This window comes from Kogia breviceps, chromosome 5 (genome assembly GCF_026419965.1).
Source record: "Kogia breviceps isolate mKogBre1 chromosome 5, mKogBre1 haplotype 1, whole genome shotgun sequence".
NCBI classification, from domain to species: Eukaryota; Metazoa; Chordata; class Mammalia; order Artiodactyla; family Physeteridae; genus Kogia; species Kogia breviceps.
This window is the reverse complement of record NC_081314.1, coordinates 138,927,750-138,940,231: the sequence shown is the minus strand read 5'-3', so window position 1 is coordinate 138,940,231 and position 12,482 is coordinate 138,927,750. Positions and strand designations below refer to the sequence as shown.

General features: G+C 38.4%; 2 protein-coding genes across 4 annotated transcripts in view; both read right to left on the bottom strand.

Annotated features, from left to right (window-relative positions):
• SLC5A3 (solute carrier family 5 member 3) overlaps window positions 1-12,482 on the bottom strand; it is a 34,529-nt gene that overhangs the window by 18,176 nt on the left and 3,871 nt on the right. Inside the window, exon 2 of one of the 3 annotated variants that reach the window (XM_067035035.1) lies at window positions 11,034-11,116. The exons of the other annotated variants lie outside the window; for them this stretch is intronic. The gene's annotated coding sequence lies outside the window, so the exon portion shown is untranslated. The remainder of the gene's footprint in view (window positions 1-11,033; window positions 11,117-12,482) is intronic. 3 annotated transcript variants of the gene reach the window in all.
• The window catches only part of MRPS6 (mitochondrial ribosomal protein S6), a 65,010-nt gene that overhangs the window by 48,795 nt on the left and 3,733 nt on the right, over window positions 1-12,482 (bottom strand). The gene's annotated exons all lie outside the window — the stretch shown is intronic.

The window sequence follows — 12,482 nt, the reverse complement described above, 5'->3', positions numbered from 1 at the left end:
ACTCCATCCTTACTACTGCTCAAGCCAAAAACTATCTGTCATCCCTGAAGGCTTGCTCACTTTCTCTCTCAACCCACTCACAATCAATCCATTAGCAAAATCTGTTAGCTTTCTCTCAAGAAATATATCCAGAATCAGACCACTCAGAATCTCAACCACTAGCACCCTGATCCAAATCACCATTCCATCTCATCCGGTTAACTGCCCCAGCCTCTTAACCTGTCTCCAAGCTCTGGTCCTTGGCCCACCACAGGGCATTAACACAGCAAGCAGTCACCTCTTCACTCACAATGCACAATGTACCAAACATGCCTCGGAACCTTGACACTGGCTGTTCCCTATGCAGGACACACCCTGCACCCCCAGATTTTCACAAGACTTGCTCTCCTCTCATTGTCTTTGCTCAAAAGTAACTTCCTAACCATCTCAATCTCTCCTTATCCTGCTTTATTTTTTTTTCCACAGGACTCAACACCTTCTAACATACTATACAACTTCCTCATATTTACTGTCACCTCACTACCAAAATGTAAATTCCATGAGGGCAGAGACTCTAGTCTCTGATGCTCACTGATGTGGTCTGTGTCTAGAACACTATCTTGCACACTGCAGGTACTCAAATGTTTAAATAAATGAATCAAATATTAATGACTAAACACCTGATCAAGAGTGTTAAATTTCCAACACTCTATACAATTATCAACAGTGGGGGTTTTTTTAAAGCACAAAGAGAAGGCAGATTAAAAGGCCAAGAAGTAGTAAAGCATTTCCTCCCCTACCAAAGTGATTTGCAATCTCAAACAGCTCTAGTTGAGTGTAGAATGACAAGACAAATGACACTAGGCAAGCATGCTGCCCTTTGTTCAGATCAAAATCTCAAAGGGCCATGACATAGTAAAAACCTGTACCTGGAGCCACCATCTCATCTTACCTACCTACCTACTTCCCTTCATTGTACTAACTCCATTTCAGAATGCGTTCCAGATTTTACCTCTTCAATTGTCAATATCCATTGCACAGTGTGCAGTGATATATGCTTCGTGTATTATGGCTGTTTCCATGCAGTCAAAAAGGACAGCCTGGCGTGGGCAAGCAGCACTTCCCTCAGCTCACTCTACACAAATTCAAGCATCCTGCTGATGTCAACACATGAAGAACCTCTCCCATCTCTGCCTCTCCATTACACTTGAAGAATTAAATGAAAAAGTGACTTTAATAACTAGAGCTTACCCCAGCATGAGTGCCAGGCACCATTTTTAAGCTACATGTAACAGACCATTTAACCCTCACAAAATCCCCAAGAGGTAGGCATAATTATCCCCAAATTTACATATGAGAAAATTGAGGACGTATTACAGAATTACTAAGGAAGTCCAGAACCATCCTCTGTAAAGTAAAGATGAAGAATGTATCCTTTTACAACTCTCTCCAGGAAGGTATACATTAAAAAGCAGAAATAAACACAGGTCAGAAAAAAATCTGCTCATCCATACAGAAGGAGTGATGCAATCTGAGAATCACCTTTCGTAATCCCTAATGAAATAATGTCCCTAGGCAATGATTACGATGGATGCTAGAACCCTTAGGTAAAAGCAAGTTTGATGGGAACTCCAGAATGGATGCATGAGGCTGTCAACATCTACACCCATCAATTAATCTTATCTCTAAAGGCAGATATGAATGCTATACCCAGGAACACTTGCAAAAACATCAAGTAAATACAACCTGTGGACTTTGCTTGGATTCAGATTCAAGCAAATCAACTGTAGAGAAACAACTGAGACAATTCAGGGCCTTTGAATATGGATATTAGATGTTAAGGAATTGTAGTGAGGTGGCATAAAGGTGCTGTGGTTTTTTGTTTTTGTTTTTTAAGCCCTTACCTTTTAGATACATGATAAATATTTACAGGAGAAATTTTATATCTGCATTTGCTTTAAAGTACTCCAGCAATAACTGATTCCGAATCATCAATAAATGCTAAATCCAGTGGAAGACTGCTGGAGAAAAGAATATTCTCAATCAAGTTTGTCACTCCATAAATCACTTAATAATTACTAAAAGAAAAAAGATACATTTATAATGGAGCAATCTGGTAGATATCACCTAAACCAAATAATTGTTTGACACCCCCAACAGTGGGACAAACTGACATCCCTATGTAACATTCCTGCCGACAATGTTCAACCTATCTCTAATCATGAGAAAGCAGCTAGACAAATTCAAATTGAGGGATTCTCCAGACCAGAGGGCCTGGACTTTTCTAAGTGACACTGTCCTTAATGACAAAGGCTTGAGAACTGCTCTAAATCAAGAAGACTAAACAACAACCAGATACATGAGCCTTGACTGAATAATAGACTGGAGAACTAAAGGATAACACTGGAGTAACAAGGTAAATTAGAACACAAATTGAACATTCTATAATTGTATTGTATTGATGTCAAATCTGAGTGTAATAGTCATGCTATGGTTAGGAAGAAAGTCCTTATTCCTAAAAAAGGCATGTCAACAATGCCTGCAACTCTCAAATGATAAAAAAAGGAGCCAATACGGCAAATTTGTGATCTAGGTGAAAAGCATCCAGGTGTTAACTGAATGGTTCTTATACTGGTAACTCTTCTAAAGGTTTAAAATTTTAAGATAAATTTAAAAAAATATAAAATACTCCAGCAAAACAAATAAATAAATAAAGGGAAGGGGTGGTGGAGATAAAGCAAGAGTGGTAAATGGTGATAACTGCTGAAACTGGGTGATGGGTACAATACAGAGATTTGTTAAACGAGTCACCTTTACGTATGCTCGAGTCCACATCTTAATTCTCCCTTCTATAAAATGGGAAAAACATGTACCTCAAGCCAACTTCATCAAGATAGATTACTAGATAAAAGTCCTGTGGAAAAAAAGTAAGCATTAAACTGTCATATGCTGTCAATTCTCTCAGGAAAGGTCTTGAAGACGACCTATAAAATAAAAGCCTGCTGAACTGAATGCCATGTTAGCATAACCACTCCAAGACCTCCGCCCTCAACCCTGCTCTCCTGCCCCCAGTTAACGGCCATGGCTTGCTTGCTCCCTCACTGAAGTCGCAGCCTTGCCTGAACACTATAAATAACATATAAGGCCACATTTGTGCCCTTATCCTGCTGTTTCTCTTCACAGCATTTGCTAGTTTGTCTCCCTCATTAGAATGTACGCCCTGTGAGAGCGGGAACTTTGTCCCACAGTTCACCACTCTATCCCCCAAACACATGGCAGTGCTCGCACCTACTAGGCACTCAAAACATATGAAATACTTCCTTCAGTCTAAAGGGACTTTATAGCTCTAATACCAGTACAGTGTACAGTTTTCTACAGATGCAGTGGATCAAAAAGTATAGCTTCTAGCTTGAGACCGCCTTTAGGATCCTGACTTGGCCCCTTACTGAGCTGTGGTCCCGGGTACCTTTCTGCTTCAGTTCTTTCATGTGTAAAATGGAGATCACACTATCTAACCCTTAAGATGGCTGAATATTCAAGGGGTGGAGGGAATATACACACACGCACACGCATGCACACCCTACTTAAACCAGCCACTAAGAATTAGGTATTACAAACCATAAGATTTACAGATGTCAGATATCCAACCAGGTCAACTTGGTGGTTTACCGTCATGTTTTCTGTTCTCATCCTACTTGGTTCGAATTTTATGTTCCTAGAAGAACAGAGGCCAAGAAGTTTCTCATTTTTCCATGAGACTGAGGCTAGAAAATGTAAACACAAAAGTCTTCCTGGTAGACCAGATTCTAATTCTCCCAGGAAGCCAAGTCATAAAATAGAAGATCCTGAAATTGGGATGTTTCCTCAGGCAGATACTTTGGGTTAGAAAATTTTAAAACCTTCTAATCTTCTCCAAGGTTTGGGGAATACAGGATTTTTCAAGAAGTAAACAATAGGACCATAAACAGGGTAACTTTAACAGAATTTGGAAGGACTGGAAGAAATTATGCCCTGAATTGAACATAAAACTGAGGCATGGTTTTGTAGATTACAAATGCAACTGGATTTTTCTCTTACATTTCAAAGACAGAACTAGTAGACTGGTATAAAAATCCAGAAAAATAAGATCAGAAGTGCCTTCCTTGGATGTCAGAAGGTAGGAGATGTTGAAATTATAAGTAGCTTCCAATTATTTCATCCTAATCAGATAAAATATTTAATAAAGGAAATCAGATAAAATATTTAATAAAGGAAATGATATTAGAAGGAATTTCTTTTCTTCACTTTAATCCCCTTAAACTGAATTTGCACAAACTCCTGGCCCTCAGTCTATACATAAGAATGGCATTCCTGAGACCAGTCATGCTACTAGAGTCTGCTGGACTAAAGATCATCCCTGACGGAAACGCGGTGTCTAAGGTTTTCAAGGTAGTATACTTCACAAAACTGCTTTCTCATGTAACTGCCAACAAAAACAGAAGGCAAGCAGTATACCAGCACAAAAGAATGACAATCAAGGGCTTCCCTGGTGGCGCAGTGGTTGAGAATCCGCCTGCCAATGCAGGGGACACGGGTTCGTGCCCCGGTCCGGGAAGATCCCACATGCCGCGGAGCAGCTGGGCCCGTGAGCCATGGCCGCTGAGCCTGCGCGTCCGGAGCCTGTGCATCCGGAGCCTGTGCTCCGCAACGGGAGAGGCCACAACCGTGAGAGGCCCGCGTACCACAAAAAAAAAAAAAAAAAGAAAAAAAAAAAAGAATGACAATCAAAACATCCTACTACTGGGTCATATATTTACTTAATAATGGTTGAAACAATTTTTTTTTAAAGGACACTTAAGTACACCTTCCCTGCAACATACGCGTGGCAAAGATCTTACCCCAAAATTTTATTCAGCAGCGGAAACTCACCTTGAATCCGAATCAAAACCAGTACTGAACAATGTCTTATATTCATAATTTGCACACAGGACACCTGAACAACTGAAAACAGGACAGGTATCTGGGACTTTGGTCCTCCATCCTTCTAATACAAGCAAAGACTACACGTGGGTTCCCACACGAGGACCTTCCCAGCACCTGAAATCCAAGCTCAGCTATGACCTGACGACCACCACACAGTCAATGTGTTCTCATGCTGAAGTACATCCACAGCAACCTGGCTGTTATAGCTGCACTTGGGTTTCTACACCTGACAAAATTAAAGCATTTTAATAGGCAAGGTAGGTGTCAAGGAGACACTGAAGTCTAAACAAAGACAAAACCAGGAATCTTTTTTTTTTTTTTTTTTGGCCGCACCGGTGGCTTGTGGGATCTTACTTAGTTCCCCGAACAGGGATCGAACCCTCGCCCTCAGCAGTGAAAGCACGGAGTCCTAACCACTGGGTCGCCAGGGAATCCAAAACCAGGAATTCTTGATGCTAGGACAGAAGCAGGGAAATGCCACTTTATGAGCACTGAGAGCTCCAGGTCGAGCTTTTAAGTCCCTACCTTCACTTGCAATTCCATTTTTAAGCTCTCATCCACATCAGCCTCTACTGAAATGTTCCCAAAGTACGTAAGGATGTAATCATAATAAAAATGATGGGGGAGAGGGATGGGATCATCAACTGTATCCTGGACTTGAAAGGTAGGGAAGAACAAACTGGACCTGAGTTTATTTGCAATTTGCTGTTACGTATCTGGAGGGGGAGTGGGGAAGTAACAAAGACAAAAAGGGAAAGTCAGTCAAGGTAATGACTTGGCTTCCATTCCATGGAAACATGAAGCCTGGCCAAAAATTATAATATTGTATCATCCTCTTGTTCTACCCTCTGACTAGAAGAGCACCTAATTTTTTTCATAGTAATACTATATTCCAAGGATCATGTGTCGTATAAGCTAGTGAGAATTTCATAGATATACCCTGAGCAAAAAAATGTCATTTTCTAGATAAAGCAGTCTTTTCCAGGAAGCAGTATTTCAAACCTGTAAGACTTTAGTACAGTGGGTATAAACCAAACTGTACTAAGGCATGCTTAAAATAAGCAGTCCCCCAGATATCTAAAGAAAAAGTGGACTATGAAAACCAATTTCTGACAGTTCACACTAAATCAATACCGCAGTCTTTGAGCAACTCTCTGAAGTCTGTATGTACACTTAGCCTAAGTGGGCATACATAATCCACGAGTCCAGAACTAGAAACCGAAACTACTTTTAAGACATGAACATGTTTGCCATTTACTAATTATTAGTCCTACTGTAAATCAATGACCAATTAACAAGATGGGCTCTGTCAATGTGTGAGCAGCAATTTTTGTAACCTAAATGCTAAAAGAGTTCTAAAGGCAATTAAGGATGTCTTTAAAGAACATCTAAAGCCCATCATCTAAATCAGAAATTACAAGATGGTAGCCATACCTGACCAACAGATACATTTCCTTAGGTCCATGTTGCTTAAATATTTTTAGTTGCAACATCTTAAAAATCAGACTTCCTGTAAAATCTGGATTTCTGGCTAAAAATAGGATAGAAAAAGACAAGCTGGCGAAACCTGGCCCACACTCCCCATGGCAATAATAGACTGTAGTGGTAAGCACCAGTACCACCAGCATGTGTGCACACACATACACGTCACACACACACACACACACGCACACCCCTACCTTCCCCCCACCCCTAGCAGCTCTACCATTTTACCACGGGCCCACCTAACCCCTTTCAGTCTTGAATTACAACAATCCAAACTATGACAAAATAAGGCTGATTCATACTTACCCAGTTTTTAAAACACCGTAGTCAAAAGAATGCAACATATAACCTTTTATTTCTTAGGCAACTTTGTTAAACAGCTTTCATTAACTCATGAATATATTTACACTTCACATTGCCATCTCCAAACACAATGAAAATGATTTCAAAGTTAGCAGCATTACTATTCGATCTTCTTGGTCACATTCTTTTTTCTTCATCCACTATTATACACTCACACACACACATATTTCTCAACCCTGCTTCATACAGCACCCAATACCCTACATCATCCAATATTTCACTATGCAGCTTCAGAGTAAAATAATCAGGTAAAAAAAAGTCACAAATTAAGTCTGAAACGAAGATGGACTTTAAAAACTGACAGTTAAGTATACATCAATACAAAATGTGCATTCTCTTGTAAATGGTCTTATTTTTGACTTGGATCACAGGTACTCCTGGCTTACAAGACAATTATTTAAAAATCAATCAAGCGTGTTGATGAATGTTAACATGTTAATGTTAATGAAACATATACATTCCAGCAACATATGCTATGATGTTTAAAAAATAAAATAATACTGTTGTATTTTAATTCCTTTATAAGAAAAAAATCTGTACCAATAGGAGTGGAAAAAAATCTCTCAAAATCAACAATTAAAAGGAAAGATGCAGTTTTATAATACATTGCTCCATCAAAAATGAAAAGTAAAATACTAACTGAAGGTACCACGTAGCAGCAGAAATCAATTAGGCTATGATCTATCTACTCCATGTGTTGATTTTACTGAAAAAGGGTCAGCCCCAAAGATTTAGCAATTGGCAATTTAGCAATCAAACATTTACTGAAGATTAAAATACTAAGTTTTCCCTCCACCTGCCTCAAATCACCCTGACACTTAGCCTATCTAAAGTAATTCTTTTCTTTAGATTTTTCCCTGTTCTTCACTTTTCCCAACCTTCTCACTTAATAAACACATTAAACCTAAGTACTAGTTATACAAGGTCAGATGAGAGAGATGAACACAAAGCCCAGTTGCAAACAGTTTAGTTCTTGATGAGGAATCCCACTGCACTCAGCCTGGCAAAGGCCAGTAGCTGCTGAATAAATGCTGCACATCTGTCTGACAGAGAAGGCGTTCCAAGCAGTGGAGTTCATTCATGGGCTCCCTCACACACACATTCTACGTTTCACGGATGCAGAAGCTAGACCTTGCTTAATTAGCATGCAAGCTATTATGCAGTATGGCTCATGTTCACTAATACAAACATTTCTAAGTACTATATTCCAGGTTTGATTCAGTCTTGGATTACACATAACAAAATTTATCTTTTGGAGTCTCTTCATTAAGAAAGTGGGAATAATGGAAAACTACACAATCAAGTTTGATAACTTGCCTGAGATCACAAAGCTACTTTAATGACATACTGAACACCTACTACCTCTAAGGTCATGTTACCATTTTATCTTCAAAGACTCTCCAACTGAGGGATCACTCCCATCTTACAGACAGAAATGAGGATCCAAGAGGGTTAAGACTCCTAGGATGTAGGTGCCAGGAACCAAAACCAGGTTCATTGTTTCTAAAGCTCTTTCTGCTGCCCCAGTGTCAGTTCTTTGTTTACTCCAACATAACACAACCAGGATCTTCATTTCGGATCTTAATTTCTTCCATTCATTTAGAAAACAAAAATCGGAGCACTTATTGAAGCAAAAGCCTTGGTATCCAAAACAATCATATACAAAAGTAGTAAAAAAAGGGATTAAAGCTAAAATAGGAAATCAAAAAATCATACATACATAACAAACACTTTATCTACATTTAACACATAAATGTATTTGCCAATCTTAATATGGGGTCAAGCACTTGGAGAATGGGATTGATGATGTGGAGCTCCTTGCTGACCGAAGTTCCTGCTGCTTGATCTAAACTGTATCTATAAATGCATCATCTACAATCTCCATTCCAGTTTCATTAAAGTGGAAAGCTTTAAGAAATCTTGTAAAGCAGTCTACATACAGAATCATCCTGGATTATTGTTATTCCTCCTCCAAAACTTTGTTATTACAGCCATATCTAATTCTACTGCCGTTATTTTAGTGACTCACCTTTATCAAGTTTTTCCAAAGAATCCAACTTGGTTTTCAGGAAAAAAAAAAAGTTTGCACTCATTTCATCAGTTTACGTATTTAAACTATTATAAAAGCAAGATTACCTGCCATGAAATAGTCTTGGAAACCAACACAACTTCTGAGAAGCATACAACTCTCTCAGCGCAAAGTGCACTGAGCAATTTACTAGCACAAGAGGTCACCATGCTATCTCACATTCAAGAACTGTTTTAGACAGATAGAAGAGGAATCCCCATAAGGCAGCTAAGTGAACATCAACCTTGTGTGCAAAGCAGAGCAGAGGACAGAAATGAAACAGACCTGACCTTCAAGAACATGTAACCTACCAAAGGAGGTATGAAACAGTCACCAATTAACTGTAATACTAAGTAGAAAGTGGTCCGTGTGGTAAGACACGGAAACACACCATGCAAGTCCAAAGGAAATATTATACTCGTAACAGTGCAGGTCCTCAATATTTGTTTCATGTACCAAATGAGTTAAAATGAACTTGAAGCATGTTTTCATGGAGATGATGGGGTAATACAGGAGGGCATTCCAAGAAAAGCAGTGTGACACAGGCGCCGAAGGAAATAAAAGGGAATGGTATTTATAGGGATCTATAGCAATTCTCTTTACTCAGTACTATATGAAATGGAGAAATGAAAGAAATTGAGATGGGGTTAAAAAAAAAAAAAGATTGGAGTCATATCACAGGTGGCCTTGGATGCCAGACTTCATTAGGAATATCTCTGAAAAAGAGCACATTTCTGAATGTGCTGTAATTTCGCAATGGTGTTGACACAATCAACTGATATGGGACGGTAATGATGTAATCAAAAAGGCATCATTATACAATGCTTTGTAACAATGGTTTGTGTTATTTCCTTAAAAACGCATCCCAATTTAATTATTTCAGAGTATCTCAAGAACTTATATTCTTGCATTCCAAAAAGCATATTTAGAGGCATTGATTATCCTCCCCCCCAGCAATATGTTAGAGAGACCACCTAAGAAACTGAAAGAACCCAAACAAGAAACATAAGTAGTTCAGCTAGGGCAGAGAAGAGACTATATGGGATTGAGACTGAAGGAACAGAGTTGGATTGGTTCAGCCACGTGACAGAAAACAGAAGCCACAAACAGAAATAAGTTAGACAAGTTTGGGGGTAGGCAACTCATTAAGTTTGAACCACATTGAGTTTGCAGAGCCAAGGGAACATCCAGGCTATAACCAGCACAGAAGAGTACAAAACGCCAGAGTTCTTGGCTTGTTACCAAAAAAAAGGCAAACCATATGAAGGTCAAACCACATGAAGGCAAAGGTACAGTATGTAAAGAGGAGGGAAAGGAAGGAATCAAAGCAGAAATCTCAGAAAACAGCACCGTAAAAAGCTAAGAGAAATGGTGAACCTAGGAAATTGTGTCTGTAAATAAGGGGTCAGCAAATTTTTTTTTTGTAAAGGACCAGGTAATAAATATAAACAAATGAATAGGGTTATGTTCTAAAACACCTGCATTTATGGACTCTGATATGTGAACTTCATATAACTTTCATAAAATACTCTTAATTTTTTCCCAACTATTTAAAAATGTAAAATCCTTCCTTAAGCTCGCGGCCATACAAATGCAGGTGAAAGGTTGGATTTGGCCTGTGAACCACACAGTTTGCCAACTCCAGCTCTAAGTACAACAAGGATAACAGGACTGGATTAACTGTCTTTTTCCGAACTTCTGAGGGTAGTTTTTCCTTTAGATAAATTGATAACTTACCAAACATCCATTAAATTTGAATGATTTCTTTAAATCTGACTAATTCCTTAAATTTGATTCCCCTAAGAGATTAACTACATGTGCTGGTAACATTCCTTGTTGGTTTAGAACTGCCTTCCACTAAAAAGATGTATTCCTCATCTTGAACAGATAAATTCTACCTGAACTACAAATACAGTGAAGGTACTAGATGAAAAACATTACTTCAGAATTTCCTCAATGCTTTCACACTTAGTTTTCTTTAAAGTGATTTTATAATCTAAAGGTGAGAAGATTCAACAGTAGTCTGCATATGAAACATGTAGATCCTAAAAAGCAACAAATAGCTGTACTGAATATGTGAGTCACGAATAACAAAAGAATTTAGTGCAGAATGTCAAACTTCTGACAAGCAGTCTTCATACATACAAACCATGTCTGGTGAGGAAGGATTCCTTACCCCCAAGCCACTCCTTGTACCTTAGCTGTAAGCTCAGGGGCAGGAACAGGACTCCTTCTTCAATCACTTGCTGCGGCAATGAGCTGTAACCCAAGAAAACTTTAGTACCAAGTGAAAGTACAACATTGCCCACAAGGCTCAAGTCTTTTGTTACTGGATAACTATTTTAAGTTGTCTGATTTCAAGTAGACAAAACAAAAAGGGTGATTATTAAAGGTACAAGCTACAAGCTAAGCTGTTAAGGGAGGGCTCACAGAAGGAAAAAGAGACTAACTCAGCCATCTGACAACTAGAACAAATATGTTTCCATTTGAACTTCTGTCTGCCACCAACTGACAGCAAAAGTATCACTAGTTATCCTAGTTATCATATGTTGCCAAGCAAGCCAAGCTACAATGACCTAAGGCTGGCCAGTTCCATACTTGAGTTCATTATTAGACCCTATGCCTCCAGAAAGTATCTAAAATGCAAACATTTTGCAGCAATTACTTTCACAAGATCCTAAACTTGGGATACAACTCTAGAGTACACAACTTTTGCCAGGCTTTCTAACCCAAGAGGCTTGACTGAGGAAAAATAGAAGAGACTCTTCACTACACTATCAGAAAACCTACTGCTTTGTACAGTTTTAGGAATATCACTACACTTCTGTTTCTAAACTTATAAAACCCAAGTCATAAATTAAACTCAGTACATCGTAAAACTCTTTACTTACAAAGAACTATTTCAATGTTATCGTAAAATTTAAAATATAATCAGATTTTCAATGAAATTAAAAATGAAGGATATTAAACATAAAATGTGAAATCTTTTAATAAAAAAGAATTTGACTTCCAAAGTAGCTATCTACTTTTATTCCTATTTGAAAAATTACGCAAGAGGATATATAAATGCTATTTTATTGTACACACCTATATTCACTTAGAATTAAACTAATTATTATTTAAACCATTAACCTTTAATTCTTCATGTAAAAATTCCTAAGTAGCAATGAGAAGACTTCTGGAAAAAATATTTTCCCAGGGCTTTCACAACTCTAAATGTGCCAACTGTGATCATCCTCTGGGCAAACGTGCTAAGACATGATAGAGTGTTCCTAAACTAAGTAACCAAAATATATAAATGTCCTGCATAGATCTTTTTTTAACCTCAAAATTCCTCTTCCTGAGCCTATCCCAAACGTAAAAATTTTCTACGAAGCTCACACAGCTTTTCAACACAGTATGTGGCTTTAAAATTCAAAAATTGTCAATTCAATCTATCTTTTACCTAGCTGAAATGAAATACCAATGCGTTAAATCAAATTTCAAAGTGAAATCAAAGGACAAGCCATTTCTCAAACTCTCAGGGGACCTCAGAAATCAGTGTCATATCTCACGTACCAAATGCATGACCCCTCCTCCTCTATCTACCTAAACATTCCCACTGCAAGAGGTCAGGGTAGAGGTG